The following is an 18,153-nucleotide window of genomic DNA, read 5'->3' as shown; positions in this document are numbered from 1 at the left end:
TGCGGCGGGGTTAAACATGTTTTTTGAGATCTCAACCCTCCCCCTATACCTCTAGCCAATGTAGAAAAAACAAACGTACAACAGTACGCACAGTAAAACTCAGTTTAAGAGAAGTCCGAGTCCGATGTCTATTTACTCCATACTCTTTATATATTCTGTTTCACATTCAATGTTTACTATATGTTTTTATAATCACCCGGAACAAATCGTACTGGACCGATTTCTTACATCACCGTTTTTATTGTACTACGTAAAGGATTTAATTTCTGTGACACCGTCTTCACAAGTATTTCAACACATGTTAAATGGACGACAATTAACTTTCAGAGGAAATCGAGACATACCACTGTCAAGTACGTTTGATTTATTCATAAACTGTGATAATTAAATATGTTTAACTGCGTCAATTTGGATAAGTGATTTATTAAATGCATACAAACTGTAAGTTATTTATATCCGAGAAATGAACTGTAAATTCTACTTTCGTTTTGGACTCGATTATTAATATTGCTTTTAACGTTCATATTTCATTCGTACACATTGTAAAATATTGTATTTTTATTTCTTTCAGTTTACCAAACAATACTGACTACTGTAAAAAACCTTTCTGGTGGAATATCATATTACAATTTTCAAAATAAGTTGTGTTCATTATATATTCGCCGAGATTGCGATTCAGTCACCTGGTTAAACTTGCTGAGTCAGGCTCAGCATATTATAGTTCATCAAGTACTGATTATATTGATACCAAAACCGATCCAACATGTAAATGTTACGCTGAATTTTGAACAATTTCAAAAGAAACAATTTTCTTATAAAAGTACATTTTTGAAACAGACTATAAAATATCAAAAATGTGGAAATATTTGTATTTTAACATTGAAAACTATTCTTTGAATTCAAAATGTTTACAATGGTTTTGATCGAAAAGAAAAAGAAATTAGTGTCAATTAATTCTAAAATTCGAGACATTAGTTTGTTTACATTTTCTTGTGGTGTTTAATGGGTATGTATTGTAATAGAAAAATGTAGTTTATTTTATTTCGTATAGTTTATTAGTTAATGTATGTAAGTTCTACTCTGTAAACTATTTTATATAAAATTATTGTTTAACTGTTCTATACATTTTCAAAGCGTAGGATATTTCAAATATGTCAAATAAATACTTTAACAAACTATTGAACGTATCCGTGCAATAAAACTTCAGCTGTGGCCAAATGGACCTTCGATCATATGTCCAGCAAAGTGTAATAAAACATCTTAAAAGTTCAGACAACGGTCAACCCACGTCAGCAACTTTATTTGTGTGAAGCTATAAAGCACAAACTAGTTCCATAGTTACTTTTGATTAAGATCTAAATTAATATTTATAATGTTATTTTATACTATGTTATATATATTTATGTTGTAATTGTTTTATATTATAGTTAGGGAAATGTTAATAAATATTTTCGAAACATAGGTTGGCAATTTTAGAATAAAAAAATGAAGAGATGAAAGAAAAACCAGTTTTATGTGACGTGTAATTTCGACCTGGTCTTAGACCATTACTATATTTGAGCATTCTAAATTTTATTGATAACTCATAAATCATAAATTCTTTTGTTGGTTATAGTCAGATAAGGGTTACTAGGACATTCAAAACTTAGTATATAAACTGATCAAGCCGCTATAATATTAATAGCGAGTTTTTTGATATTCTAGGTGAGTCTCTTGGTTTTGAAAATAATTTAGATTTAAAATTATATTTTCTTTTAATTTTATTTTGAAAAAAAAAATAAAGTTTATAAGTAACTAATATTTTAATTCAGAGGTTTATTTTAACAGTAATTATTATTGTTATTATTTGATATTTAATTTGAATTGTTTGTAGTATTTTATTGTTGTTTTCAATTTATTTTGACATTCAAACTTTGTACTTTGAAATTATATTGTAATTATTTCTTTATTAAATTAATAGCGAGTTTCTTGATATTCTAGTTTGGTTTTCTTTCCCGTTGCTGTTTCCGGCCTCCTACCGTGAGCCTCCCCCTAGATTGTGCCACAGTGCTTTACAATTGTCGGGATATAAAAACATCAAAAATACCAACACAATATAATGGTAGAGGACCATGTTTAGCAACGAAAAGAAAACAGCTAAACCAGGAAAGACACCTGACAACTACAAGAAACAACTACACACCAAACTAGACTCTGCGTTTGAAGGTTTGGATATCTTTGCAGACCAACAGGAAGACGTCATCAGTTTTAAGAAGGGCTATCCAATTGCAAATCCAGTTGCCAATTGTGACAACGATACTACTATTCCTTACGTGAACGACCAGCCTTTTTCTCAGTCGTCGCCTATACATCAACAATCCAATCCTTCGTTTCATCGTGGACAGGGCAGCCAACTCTTCCATCGAGTATCACACCCGTACGACCATCTATTATACACAGGCCATTGATTCCTTCCACTCTTTCAAAAATACCGGCATCTGTTGCAGGAAATTTGCGGTTGCAGACACCTCAGCATTTTGCTGCGTTGTATCCTAAGTTGCCAACAACTGCAACCGCCACAACATCTATCACCACTGCTGCAGCAAGTGTCTCAACTGCAACAACTACATCAGTTACGACAACCGCAACGACAGGAGCAGGAGTAGGAGCAGGAACAACAACCACAACATTACCATCAACTACGACAAATTCTTCAGGTAGGACAGTGCAACCTTCTATGAACATTTTTAACATGTCTTCAATTTTGAAAATTGAAAAATTTAGAGGTGACAATACTCAAAATCCTGAAACTTGGTTAAATAATTTTAATCAATATTGTAGTTTTTATGATTTGTCCAAGAAAAAGAGTGCAGAGTCATTTCCCTTTCATTTGGAAGGTCATGCCAAAATTTGGTATGACACGGTGTCTGATGCAAAGAAACAGCATTTTGATTTTTTGATCGCTGCTTTCAAAGATCGTTTTAAAGATAAACAACATCTTTTGGACATTACAATCTTACAAACACACCAACGAAGAAATGAGTCTATACTTGATTTCTTATCTAGGTTATTAAAATTAGCTACTAACAGAAATATATCGGATGATATATTGCTAGCCGTAGCAATGAATGGTTTAAAGGCTGATTTGAAAACAAAAGTCATGACAAAAGAACCTAAAAATATTGAAGAATTTAGGCATGCCGCAAATTTGGCAGAAAAAGCTATTGATTCTAACGTAAATTCTGTAAATTCCATGAATCAAACTGTTTTAGACGAAATTCATTCATTAAGGGAACATATCCAATCTATTAATGTGAATAGCACAATTCCAGTTACTACCCAAGATCAGTCTTATCAACCTTCTCAACAACCTGTTTATGTACAACAGCCAGTTTATTATACCCCAAAAGCACCAAATCATACTATGTATCCATCAAATAGGTACAGGGCACCACAAAATCAACCGCCACGTCAAAATTTTAAAAGGATGCCTCCTCGCCACCCGACCAATCAAAATTTTCGACAACCGATTCGATATCAAAATCAGTTGCAAATGTTATCTCGTAGATGTTTGTACTGCAATGGGTTTTCTCATAATAGGGCCCAATGCCCCGCCAGCGGTGTCAATTGCCATCTTTGTAACAAAATGAGACATTTTTCTAAAGCTTGTCTATCTACTAGAAGAATGCAAACACAATAGCAATCCAGGCCTGTTCGAATTTCTACTTTTGACAGGCATACAAAGTTAAACAAGGTTAAAAACAATTGTTCAAATCGTGAAAATTCAAATCCGAAATCAAAACAATTTGTTACAGATATGCATCAATGTCTTTTCTCAGTAAATTTTGGCGGTATTAAAATTAAAGCGCTTCTGGACACTGGTTCAACAATATCTGCTATCAATGAAAATACATTCTTGAAAACATAATTTCCAAGCAATCGTTTATTACATTCAGACATTAAACAAATAGTTGGAGCAGGTGGAGCTACTTACCCAGTAAAAGGTCAAATTGAATTAAATTTTGAAATAAGTGGAGTAGTCCTTTCTCAAAATTTTTATATTATACCAGCTTTAAGACATTCTATGATATTAGGAACAGATTTTTGCAAAGAAAAAAGTGTATGTTTAAACTGGAACACTAATTAATTATCTTTAATTAAAGATTCAGTTACAATCAATGTAATAAGAGTAACACCAGGTTTTGCTAGGGTTTATAGGAAATCAACAATTCCTCCAAATACAATTATGAATGTTTGCGTTAGATTGTCTCAGGCTTTGCCGCATCACAATTACTTATTAGAACCACTCAAAAATTTAAAGTACAATTTTCTAACAACTAGATGTCTAATCAAAAATCGGGACAACAAATGTTACCTACAAATTTTAAATCCCACAAATGAGGTCATAACTTTAAAGTCCGGTTTGATTTTACAATATATGCGTATTTTGTTTCAAACTTGCGTTATTAAAGCGTAATTAAATAGTTTTCAAAATCATTTATATATTTGTATATTTGTATATTTGTATATTTTATTTTAATTTATTTATTTTCCTACTGAAGGGAAACAAATGGAGATGGATTACCTGTGTGGAAGCAATACGACCTTGTAACGAGATCATATTTATTCTTTTAGATGTCAATGTTACAAGCCAACAGAATTTATACAAAGACAGAATTGACTTTTGGCTGCAAACAATTCCAAATATACTGAACACAACAAAGACCACCACATCTGCATTAGCTTTTCAACAACAAGTAGTTCAGAAGGAATGTCAACACAACAAAGCACGCCATCATTGAACTTGAACCAACCACCAAAACAGGCAATGGTGGTCAAAGTTGTATCCCGCAAATGTTCTATTTAGTTATAGCCTTCTTTTCTTCTTTTTTTAAACTTTATAATTGAATGTTAAGAACGTCACATTTTTTTTACATGTTTGACGATTTTAATATAAAATTTCAAAATACTCAACAAGAAACAAAACAAACAAAAAAAACCCAAGGTTGTTATTTTCATACAAAAATGTAGTTTTGTATACGAACCGTCATTGGTCATGTCATATGAATTAGGTCTGATATTGTTTCGTCTTTTTTAACTTTTTGTGCCATAAACGAGAGAATAAGAGTTTGGTCGCAGGTGGTAAAAGATAAAACCCAATATTGATAGACTTATTAATAAGATGAAAACTTTAACTAGAGTTTCCAAGGAATCATATATCGCTCACCTTGTTTGTTTCATAAAATTGACACAATGCAATAAGAATAGTTCCGTATGTCATTGACAAAAAGGGATTTAAATAAACTTTCAAGGGAAATAACTCCAATAAGGAGTCGACTGATGATTTCGGTCATGTTGACGTAAATAATCATTATATTTTGTTGATCTTTTTTTATTTAAATCCTAGACTAGAATATAATTCATGACTAAAATATCTTTTGTTGACCATTTGTTTACAGTTTCTCTTTTTATAACAGATACTTATTTATTATTCAACGTTCATAAATCAGGAAACTAAGGTTATAAAAAACTCAGTCAAAGTCGCCGAATTTGGCTATTTCGTTTATGTACTATTTGATCTTACCGCTAAGAACATTGCAGCGTATTTAAGCATCCCTGCCTTTCAAATGTTTAGGTGTTAACGTTTTTGATGAAGATAGATCTATAAAAGCGCTTCGGACGCACTGAATTTCAAAGGTGGACTTTTTTATTTACTTTCCTTTGTTAATCATATTTGTATTTGTTTACACTTTCTCTTTTTACAACAGATACTTATTTATTATTCCCCGTTCTTAAATTAGGAATTGATGAGGAAATTAAGGTACCAAAAAACTCAGTCAACTTTGACCTTAAACGAATTTGGCTATTTCGTTTATGTACTTTTTGATATTACCGCTTAGAACGTAGCAACGTATTTACGTATCCCTGCCTTTCAAATGTTTAGATTTTAGCGTTCTTGATTCGTTTGATGTGTTTGAGCTTTTGATTTTGCCATTTGATTAGGGACTTTCCTTTTTGAATTTTCCTCGGAGTTCAGTATTTTTGTGATTTTTGATAAAGGTACATCTATAAAAGCGCTTAGGACGCACTAAATTTCAAAGGTGGTCTTTTTTATTTACTAGGACTGGGTCGATGTTGCTGTAGGTGGACTGTTAGTCCCCGAGGTTAATGTCATCAGATCAGTAATCAGTGCTTCGGTACAGCAATGAGTAATAACATATAATCATTTATTATTCTCCGTTCATATATTAAGAAGTTTTTAAGAAACTGCATTTACGTATCCCTGGCTTTCAGATGTTTAGGCTTGGGCGTTCTTGGTGGAGGCTAACACAGAAAAGTGCTTCGGACGCACTAGATTATAAAGGTGTTTTACTAGCACTGCTTCGATACCACTGCTGGTTAACTGTTAGCCCCTGCGGGTATCATCAGCTCAGTAGTCAGTGCTCCGGTACTGACATGATTTATAACATATACTTATTTAAAATTCCCAATATATAAAATGTGAAAGTTTTAAGAAACAAAGGTTCCAACAGACTCAGTCAAAGTTTACCTTAGACGAATTAAAATGTTATTAAATCTATGTATTAGATGTTGTTTCGATGGGTCTTTGCTGATTTTAGTCATAGATTGTAACTCATAACAATACAGAAACAGGTCCGCAATAAGTGGTGCACAGTTAGTTCCCATTGGAATTCCGATAACTTGACGATATGCGGAATCTCCATAGCGAACAAAACTAGTAAAAATTCAATGGCAGCTATCGTATCAAAGCAGGTCCAATTGACATAGTTCTTTGTTTGTTGTTACTAAAAAATGACCTAAAAGAGTTTGAACATATATATTCGCATTCTGACTTTTTAAATGCACATTTAATTAGGTGTGTGAATTTTTTCTTAATAAGATTATGAGGCAAAGTGGTACATAGGGTAGAAAAATCAAAACATTGAACAGATTCGAAATCACCAATATAAGCATGCAATTTATCAAGTACTTCCAAAAAGTTTTTGACACTCCAAAAGTAATTAATTCCACTATTTTCAAAGGCCTTATTTGAACAATTTATTACCAGGTTTTTGATTGTACCAAGTGTACTTGTAAGTAGAATAGACAGTTTAGTAGTAGAACAATGGCTTGAAGATGAAATAAATTTATATTTGTAAGGTTTTTGTGCAGCTTCAGTACATAGTTTGAACTTTCATTGTATTTGGTTCTGCTTATAAAGAGGTAGCTAAACGTTTATGTTTGTTACAGATGTCATTTTTCGAAAATGGAGTCAGTTGGAATGTTGATGAATTCGTGATTTCCTTTTGCAGAACCTCAATGTAAAATTTATGTCAAACAATAATGATATTATTAGCAGCCTTATCAGCCGGGACAAAAACAAATTCCTTGGCGAGTTCTTTTAGCTTATGTTTAATACGAGAAATAGGGCTATTATGGTTGTTGTTAGGAGTAAAGTGTTCTTTAAAAAGTTTAATACGAATATCATCTATGTTCATTACGGAACTAAAAAAAGAATCTAAGGATTTTTTGTCAGCTTTTTCTCGATTTATCCATTTCGAGCAGTAAGTACGGAGTGAATTGTGGATGATTTTATGACAGTCATTCCAATTAATAATTGACGGGGGACGATATTTAGGTCCTTTACTAAGGAATGGTTTCACCTCTCGGTCATGAAAGATGTTAAGGTCTCCTGTTATAACATGGGAACTGGGGCCATAAATGTATTTGGAATTACTGCAATTTCATTACGTAGATATTTACATCTTTACACACTTTGCTATAATTAAACACAGCCTCTTTTTCCAGTTGCAGTCAGAATTTACCCGACCTTTATCTTGGATGGCCTCTATTACAGGACCTAATTTTTGCATTTATTGTTATTTTTTTCTCATCCTGAACATGAGATATTTGCCACTGGACGTTAGGCAAACTATAATCAATGAATCACAAAAATTGGCCAAAATCATCTTTCAAGGGCAATAATTCTTATGCAGAGTGGATTGACAATATCAGCTTTGTTGTCTTAGTTGTTGATCGTGTCTTGCTGATCTTTTTACTGTTAAAACTTTCCATCTCTGTAGCTTCTGCTCAAAACATTAAGTCGTCATTTAAGTTCATATCGATAACTTCAACTATGTTGACATTTTTGTAGATCTTGTCTCGCTGATCATATTTGCACAGTAGTTTTTTATAATCTACCATTTTTTTTTCCCAAAAAAACAAAAATAGGTTAGAATCATCATTAAAGGGCAAAAAGGATTTGACTGACAATTTCTGCTGATCATTTATGCTTTTTACTGTTTTCTTTATCTACCAAAGTTTTTTTAATGCATAAGGAGTTGACTGACAATTTCTGTCAAATTTGTAGATCTTGTCCTGTTGCTCATTTTTATACGACCGCAAAAAAATTTTGTGGTCGTATATTGGTATGACGTTGGCGTCGTCGTCGTCGTCGTCGTCCAGCGTCGTCGTCCGAAGACACATTGGTTTTCGCACTCTAACTTTAGTTTAAGTGAATGGATCTTTTTGAAATTTGACCATAAGGTTAAATACCACAAAAGGAAGGTTGGGATTGATTTTGAGGGTGATGGTACCAACAGTTAAGGAATTAGGGGCCAAAAAGGGGCCAAAAATAAGCATTTTCTAGTTTCCAGACAATAACTGTGGAACAGTGTATGGATCTCTCTGAAATTATACTACAAGTTTCCATACCACAAAGGGATGGTTAGGATTTGCTTTGGGGGGTTATGGCTCAAACCGTTTAGGAATTAGGGGCAAAAAAGGGGGAAAAACAAGGTTGTCCTGGTTAATGGACAAATACTTTAGTACAAAACATAATTTAAAGCAGTGTAAGGGAGATAAATCAAATACATCATTGAAATTATCTCCCTTACACTGCTTTTAAATTATGTATAAAGTAATGGTTAATGAACAATAAAGATAATTTAAAACAGTGTAAGGGAGGTAATCCGTTTTGGTTACTTCCCTTACACTGCTTTTAAATTATGTTTAAAGAAATGCATATTTATAAAGGAAGACCAGTAAAAATATCTACAAATGTTGCGTCTTTTTTTTTTACAAAAAAATCCATATGAAAGATTTGACACTATATTTTTAATTCTATTATAAAATAGATTAAGTTAGCACTATGGTAAATTTAAATGGGTAATTATGGTTGCCAACTCCATTGGAAATTTGAATTGAGATTATGACCATATCTTGAGGGAAAGAATTTTTTGGGGGAAAAGGGGGGGGGGATAAAAAGAAATTGTGGGGGGTCAATTTTTTCTCATTTCAGATTTCAGAAATTAAAAAGAATTATTCTTCAAATATTTTTTTTTTTCAAATTTCAAATATTGAAAAATTTCAAGAAGTAATCTTTAATTGCACAGTATGGCGCATTAAATTTGTAAAATCTTTGATCACATTTATTTATTTGTTATGCCGAATCTAACAGTGTATTTAGATTTATAATTTTGGGTCCAGTTTTCAAATTGGTCTACATTAAGGTCCAAAGGGTCCAAAATTAAACTTTGTTTGATTTTAGCAAAAATTGAATATATGAGGTTCTTTGATATGCTGAATCTAAACATGTATTTAGATTTTTGATTTTTGGCCCAGTTTTCAAGTTGGTCCAAATGGGGGTCCAAAATTAAACTTTTTTTGATTTCAACAAAAATTGAATATATGGGGTTCTTTGATATGCTGAATCTAACCATGTATTTAGATTTTTTATTTGTGGACCCTGTTATCAAATTGGTTCATATTGAGGTCAAAAGGGTCCAAAATTAAACTTCGTTTGATTTCATCTAAAATTGAATTATTGGGGTTCTTTGATATTCCAAATCTAACCGTGTATTTAGATTTTTAATTTTGGGTCCTGTTTTTTAAATTGGTCTACATTAAGGTCCAAAGGGTCCAATATTAAACTTAGTTTGATTTTAACAAAAATTGAATTCTTGGGGTTCTTTGATATGCTGAATCTAAACATGTGTTTAGATTTTAGATTATGGGCCCAGTTTTCAAGTTGGTCCAAGATAGGGTCCAGTATTTAAACTTTGTTTGAATTCAACAAAAATACATGTATTTAGATTTTTGATTATGGGCCCAGTTTTCAAGTTGGTCCAAATTGGGGTCCAAAATTAAACTTTGTTTGATTTCAACAAACATTGAATATATGAGGTTCTTTGATATACTGAATCTAACCATGTATTTAGATTTTTTATTTGTGGGCCCCGCTATCAAATTGGTTTATATTGAGGTCAGTAGGGTCCAAAATTAAACTTCGTTTGATTTCATCTAAAATTGAATTATTGGGGTTCTTTGATATTCCAAATCTAACCGTGTTTTCAGATTTTTAATTTGGGTCCCGTTTTTTAAATTGGTCTTCATTGAGGTCCAAAGGGTCCAAAATTAAACTTAGTTTGATTTTAGCAAAAATTGAATATATGAGGTTCTTTGATATGCTGAATCTAAACATGTCTTTAGATTTTTGATTATGGGCCCAGTTTTCAAGTTGGTCCAAGTTGGGGTCCAAAATTAAACTTTTTTTGATTTCAACAAAAATTGAATATATGGGGTTCTTTGATATGCTGAATCTAACCATGTATTTAGATTTTTTATTTGTGGGCCCCGCTATCAAATTGGTTCATATTGAGGTCAAAAGGGTCCAAAATTAAACTTTGTTTGATTTCATCAAAAATTGAATTATTGGGGTTCTTTGATATTCCAAATCTAACCGTGTTTTCAGATTTTTAATTTTAAGTCCCGTTTTTTAAATTGGTCTACATTAAGGTCCAAAGGGTCCAAAATTAAACTTAGTTTGATTTTAGCAAAAATTGAATTCTTGGGGTTCTTTGATATGCTGAATCTAACCATGTATTTTGATTTTGGACATTGGACCATAATAGGTAAATTAAAAAAATTCAAGTTCTTAGACCACATTCTTTCTGTGTCAGAAACCTATGCTGTGTCAAATATTTAATAACAATCCAAATTCAGAGCTGTATCAAGCTTGAATGTTGTGTCCATACTTGCCCCAACTGTTCAGGGTTCGACCTCTGCGGTCGTATCAAGCTGCGCCCAAGCGAAGCATTTTATTGGTATTCAAGTTTCTATTTATTGATTATAGTCTTCAATATAATAGGCAAAATGATAAGAAATCGTCATCAAAGAAAGAATAACTCCTCTAAGGAATTGACTGACGGTTTCGGTCATATTTGACCTATTTGAAGATCTTGAACTGCTGATAATGTTTCCTTTTAAATATTTCTCTCTATTTATTATACTTTTCAAGATAATAAGCAAAAACGCCAAAAAATGGTAAAATGGTCATTTAATGGCAATAAGTATTATCAGGACTCGACTAACGATTTCGTCTACTAAGTATTTGACTTATTTGTAGATCTTCTATTCTTGACCATTTTTGCTGCTTAAAGTTTCTGACTATCTTTCTGTTATAGTGTTCAAAAAAGGCAAATCTGTTAAAACAAAATTGGTCAATATGATTCGTTATTTAATGGAGTCGTTCTTCATTTAAAGACGTCGTCTGACAGTGTTAATGCAAATAGACAGTAGGTAAATCTGAACTTTCTGAAAATATTTCAGCTTTTGCCATTATATATATATTCTATTTATAACGGGTTTCATTTTACCTCCTTTGTTCTACATATAGCCATGACGGCCATGTTGGTTTGCGGTCGGGATCATCGGACACATTTTTAAAACACTAGATAATCTTATGATGATTGTGGCCAATTTTAGTTCCAGTTGACCCAATAGTTTCAAAAAAGAAGGTATTTGTGTAAAAGTTAACTTACGACAACGAGAGAACATTTTTTTTAATGTTTTATATATTCATTGTAGTTGAAAGAAGGTTTTGAACTAGCTTTCAGTAACTATGTGTACTCTTAGATCGGTACTTTGTGTCTTGAGTCTTATTGTTATTTATTTTGCACTAGGTGCTTTTCGAACTGATTTTTTAAGTTCGTTCTTAGTGTTATGCTGCTATACCACCGTCCCAGGATAAGCTTTACTCAAGCTCTCGCAGTCATGATAATCCTAATCAGATATCCAGGTGCGTGTCGAAAGCAAGCAACCTTTAATCCAGTGGTTATGTTTGGTTACTGTCTGCCATATTTGTATGTCGTTTATAATTGTCGAAGTACAAATTAGTTCGTTGGTTTTCTCTTTTGAAATGCTTCCCATTTTGTCAGTCCGGTGACTAGTAATCGTTCATCGTTAATAAACGTTAACTTATTTCTGTCCTTCACCTACTCGCATATGAATATATTTGTCTTATTGTCAATCATACCACAACTGTCTTTTATATAATTTAGTAGAAAAATGATATGTAATATATAAAAACCAGTACGGTTGCCTATAACCTTCGAACTTTGGTGGATAGTTGTTTCATTGGCAATCATATCATATCTCCTTATATTTATATTGTAAACAATCTAAAATTGGAAATCAGAGAACATGAAATATGAGATTGATGTTGAGTTATTTTCCTCTGCTACCACAGAATATCGAATATCTAATTTTATTTACAATGAAAATAATATCATAGAAAGACATAATATAAGACCTACGCAGGAAGAAAAAGAACTAGACCGATTTTCTACTAATAATTTGGTACCTCCTCCAACCAAAAATCAACGCGGAATTCATTAAATTGACTTCTTGTTGTCATTTTACCATTCAGCTGTAGATATTTCTGATGTGTAGGGTCATACTCTGGCCAAGGAGCAAGGCCATCACCATTTACATCGCTGAAAAACAGATAATCATATCACCTTTTTTAATTTTCTTTATTTCATAGTAAATACATGATTTTTTTATTAATTGTTATGGCGTAGAACTAGCTGTCAGTAACTGCAAGTACTCTCAGATTTGTACTTTGTCGTCTTTTTTTGTGATTAGGGATGTATAAATACCCTGCCACGTCCTTTCTGTGATTTTGTTAGATGTTTTTCTGCTTGGTATCAATCTGATGAGTTAAGCCCTTTACCACTGATTTTTATAGTTTGTTCTTATGATTGTACTGTTACACCACTGTCCAAGAAGGGTGCCTTCAAACATGATTAACCACGCCACATTCTACATGTACCTGTCCAAGTCCCAAGTCAGGAGCTGTAGTTTAGTGGTTGTCGTTGGTTCAGGTCTGTTAAATATTTGTTTTTCGTAAATTGTTATGTTATAAATTAGGCCGTTAGTTTTCTTAATTGGATCATTTCATATATTCATGTCGGGCCTTTTATAGCCGACTATACGGTATTGGTTTTTTCTCATTGTTGAAAGCCGTACGTTTGTCTAATTGCTAACATCCAGTTTGCCATTTGATTAGGGACTTTCCGTTTTGAATCTTCCTCGGTGTTCGGTATTTTTGTAATTTTACTTTTTATCCACTTCATTTGAACTGAAGTGGATAGTTGTCTAATTGGCAATCATACATGTAACTCATTTTTTGAAATATGTATTCATTTTGAAATTATCCATATTGTACCTATAATTATAATAGTTTATTGGTGATAAATAACATTAAGCATACAACAATCAACCAATCACTCTTAGTACCCTTTCTCAAAACGCCTCTTTTATCAGAAAAGAGCACATATGGCATGTTTTCAGTAAGATTCGTATTTCAAATACATTTACATGTATACAAATGAGTTCGTGTCGTAGGATTTACATGGAGATTTACACATCCGAGAGCAATTAATCTGTTCCTGAATAGTGTTCCCTCTCCGAACATTCTTGAGGGGGGGATGCAATATCATCGATGTATACATACTTTCAAATCCTTTTTTATTCAACAACATATTGCACTTCTGCTGTTACTTACAAAGCCTGAATAGGATGTGTGGAAATGTAGTTTAATAGGAGTTAAACGTTGTGATAAGAAGTTTAATTTTTAAACTAATTGTGAAAGTATTCTTTCTTTACCAACAACAGAAAACTGATCGATTTATTGATTGGTTGTTGAGGGACACGAAAAAATATCTCAGTTTAGTAGAGAACAGAATCTCATAACATAAATCTGTTTTGAAATTTTAAAATGTCATAAATGAACCAATATTGTTTGAGGAATACGTCTTACAAAAAATTGCAAGTTCTAAAAGCCAAAACAGAGCTGTATTAAGAAATCTTTTATATATTCATGATTCTATTTTATTGAATAACTTATCCCTGAAACAAATCGACCTCAAGTACAAGCTCATTTAAAGAAAATTTGAAAAATACTTGTTGGAACATTTTAAAAGAAGCTGTGTAATATTTTATGCACATACTTACTTAAACTTTTAATATTGTTCAGGTAATTTGAATGATGCCAATATTATATGAATTCATCATTTTTACCAGTTTTGAAAATTGTATATTTTATAACAATTTCTAATTTGATTTTTCTTACGCGTTTGTTTGATTGATTGATTTGTAATTTTTTGTTTGTTATATTTTAATGCATTTCATGAGGGCCTCAGGGAAGATTAGTTTTATAACTAACTGTGTAGCCCTCTTTCAAAAAAGAATTAATATTATTATTATTGTAGCCTTAATTATGCGTCCGTTTTCAGGTCGACACAAACCGTAGATTACATTTTTTAGATTTATTGTAAAATTGTTATTGTCATAAAGTTGTATGTAAATTTTTTGTAATATTTGCCACGGGGCCTGTAGTCAATCAATCAATCAATAAGCATTATCGTTAGTCGAGTCCTGATAATATTTATTGTCATAAAATGAAGATTTTACCATTTTTTTGCGTTTTTGCCTATTATTTTGAAAAGTGTAATAAGTTAAGAGAATCATTTAATAACAAACATTATCAGCAGGTCAAGATCTTCAAAAAGGTCAAACGACCGAAATCGTCAGTCAATTCCTTAGAGGAGTTGTCACTCTTTAATGACGATTTTTACCATTTTTTGTGATGTCGCCTATTATCTTGAAGATACAAAGAAACTTTGAATACCAAAAATGAGCAATTATAGGACAAGATCTACAAATTTGACAGAAATTGTAAATTAACTCCTTATAGGAGTTATTGCCCTTGATGATTTTTATCGGGTTTTTATTACATTTAAAAGCAAACTTTGGTAGATAAATAAAACTTTAAACAGCATAAATGATCAGCTGAAATTGTCAGTCAAAACCTTAGGTCATTGCCCTTTAATGATGATTTTAACCTATTTTTGGTTTTTTTGGAGAAAAAAAAATGGTGGATTATAAAAAACTACATAGCAAACATGATCAGCGAGACAAGGTCTACAAATAGGTCAACATAGCCGAAATTATCAGTCGATATGAATTTAAAAGAGGAGGTCAATATAGCCGAAATTATCAGTCGATATGAATTTAAAAGACGATTTAATGTTTTGAGCAGAAGTTATAGAGATGGAAAGATACAGTTTTAACAGTAAAAAAGATCAGCAAGACATGTACACAATCAACAACTAAGACAACAAAACCGATATTGTCAATCCACTCCGCAAAGGAATTATTGCCCTTGAAAGGTGATTTTGGCCAATTTTTGTGATTGATTAATTAGTGTTTGCCTAACGTCCAGCGGCAAATATCTCATCTTCAGGATACGAAAAAATAACTGTAAATGCAGGCCATCCAAGATAAAAGTCGGGGAAATTCTGACTGTCATTGTAAAATGAGGCTATATTGGACATGATCAGAAATTACGCCCTCTAACCATATTCTTATTCTCGAGTCACCCTTGCGAACCCAATATTTGTGTTTTTGCCAAACAAAAAAAAAGTGGAAAAGAATATAAACAATTGATATATTTCAAATACCCGACGTGTTCTTCTATTTTTACCTTTATAAGGAACGCCCAAATCTGAACATTTGAATACCAGGGATGCGTAAATACGCTAGGAGCTACATGATTATAAAGGATATTATCAGAACAGCCAAATTCATCTATGGTCAACTTTGACTAAGGGTGTAAATCAAGTCAGTACCGAAGCACTGACTACTGAGCTGATGATACCCTTAGGCGCTAACAGTTAACAAGCAGCGGTATCGAATCAGTGCTAGTAAAATACCTTTAAAATTTAGAGCGTGCGAAACGTTTTTCTGTGTTAGCCTCCACCAAGAACGCCCAAACCTAAACATCTGAAAGCCAGGGATGCGTAAATACGCTGCAACATAAGTAATAAAAAATGGACCTTACCAGAATAGCCAAATTTATCTACGGTCAATTTTGACTTAGGGAGTTGGAACCTTAGTTTCTTAAAAACTTCTTAATATATGAACGGAGAATAATAAATTAGTATTTGTTATTAATCATTGCAGTACCGAAGCACTGATTACTGATCTCATGATAACCTCGGGGACTAACAGTCCACCTACAGCAACATCGACCCAGTCCTAGTAAATAAAAAGACCACCTTTGAAATTTAGTGCGTCCTAAGCGCTCTTTTAGATGTACCTTCATCAAGAACGCTAAAATCTAAACATTTGAAAGGCAGGGATGCGTAAATAAGGTTGCTACGTTCTAAGCGGTAAGATCAAAAAGTACATAAACGAAATAGCCAAATTTGTTTAAGGTCAACTTTGACTGAGTTGTTTGGAACCTTAGTTTCCTCATAAATTCCTAATTTATGAACGGGGAATAATGAATAAGTATCTGTTATAAAAAGAGAAACTGTAAGCAAATACAATTATGATTAACAAAGGATATTTAAGTCATGATTTATATAAGTAGTCTACGATTTTGATAGTGGTTATTGCTCATTTGCTAAAGAAAAAAAATGAAAAAAAAGATCAACAAATTAAAATGTTTATTTAAGTCAACATGACCGAAATCATCAGTCGACTACTTATAGGAGTTATTTCCTTGAAAGTTTTTTTTTAATCCCTTTTTGTCAATAACAAACGGAACTATTCTATTCGTTATAACTGGACTAGTACATATTTTTGTTTAGGGGCCAGCCTCCGGGTGCGGGATTTTCTCGCTGTATTGAAGATCCATTGGTGGCCTTCGGCTGTTTTCTGCTCTTTGGTCGGGTTGTTGTCTCTTTGACACATTCCCCATTTCCATTTTCAATTTTATTCTAATTGTATTGTGTCAATTTTATGAAAATAACTAGGGAGTCGATATAGATTTCTTGAAAACTCTAGTTAAAGTTTTCATCTGAAGTCTATCAATATTTGGGTTTTTCTTTTACCAGCTGGAATCAAACTCTAGTCTTATTCTCTCATTTATGGCACAAAAACTTAAAAAAGATGAAACAATTTCAGACTCAATTCATATGACATGATCAATGATTTATGACGATTCGTATATACAACTACATTTTTATATGAAAATAACCTTGGGTGTTTACTCTTTTGTTGAGTATTTTGAAATTTTATATTAAAATCGTCAAACATGTAAACAAAATATGACGTTCTTATTATTCAATTATAAAGTTTAAAAAAAGAAGAAAAGAAGGTAATAACTAAATAGAACATTTGCGGGATACAACTTTGACCACCATTGCATGGTATTTTGGTGGTTGGTTTCAATGATGGCGTGCTTTGTTGTGTTAAAATTTCTTTTAGTAAATACAGTAATCCATCTCCATTTTTATCCCTATAGTAACAAAATATATGAATTAAGGTAGATGGGGTGTCTAAATTATAATCCATAGAATTTTTTAATAATTTTCCAAAATGTAGTTTATATCAAGCTTTTTAAAAAAAAATGATAAAAAGAATGGGTCACGGGGCTTATTTTCACGCTACAGGTTGTTCAAAATTAACAGATATTGTATAGATTATGCATGGAAAACCCAATTTTCTGCCATAAAACGAAAACTACACCATAGAATTTTGAGATAAAATATGAGAAGATAGCTTTAATAGTATGCTTTCAGATAAGAAAAAGAAAAAATGGGGTCACCGGACCCGTTTTCTTGCTACATAATAAAATAGGTAAATTCCTAACACATTCTATTGTAAAAGTACCTTTATCTGAATTATCTGCCCTTACATTTGAGTTGCCTCCCCTTATGTGGCAAAGTTGGAAAAAATTGAATCAAACAAAAGTTTTCTGTTTTTTGTAAAATACAACCATAAATATGATAAAACATGTCATTTTCTATATTGAAATGAAAATTCTTACACATGAATTACCTACTACTCTAAAAATTTGCACATTCTATTAAAGATCTAGAC

General features: G+C 32.1%; 1 long non-coding RNA gene across 1 annotated transcript; it reads left to right on the top strand.

The window, feature by feature from the left end:
- The first annotated feature begins 254 nt into the window (after positions 1 to 254).
- Positions 255 to 5,431, top strand: LOC127707769 (uncharacterized). Its single transcript, XR_007985003.1, has 3 exons — positions 255 to 353; positions 572 to 2,696; positions 4,615 to 5,431. It is a non-coding gene; the product is annotated as an uncharacterized LOC127707769 (long non-coding RNA).
- Positions 5,432 to 18,153: the final 12,722 nt, after the last annotated feature.

This window comes from Mytilus californianus, unplaced genomic scaffold, assembly GCF_021869535.1.
Source record: "Mytilus californianus isolate M0D057914Y unplaced genomic scaffold, xbMytCali1.0.p SCAF_7, whole genome shotgun sequence".
Taxonomy (NCBI): Eukaryota; Metazoa; Mollusca; class Bivalvia; order Mytilida; family Mytilidae; genus Mytilus; species Mytilus californianus.
The sequence above is the reverse complement of the archived record's forward strand: the minus strand, read 5'-3'. Positions and strand labels throughout refer to the sequence as shown.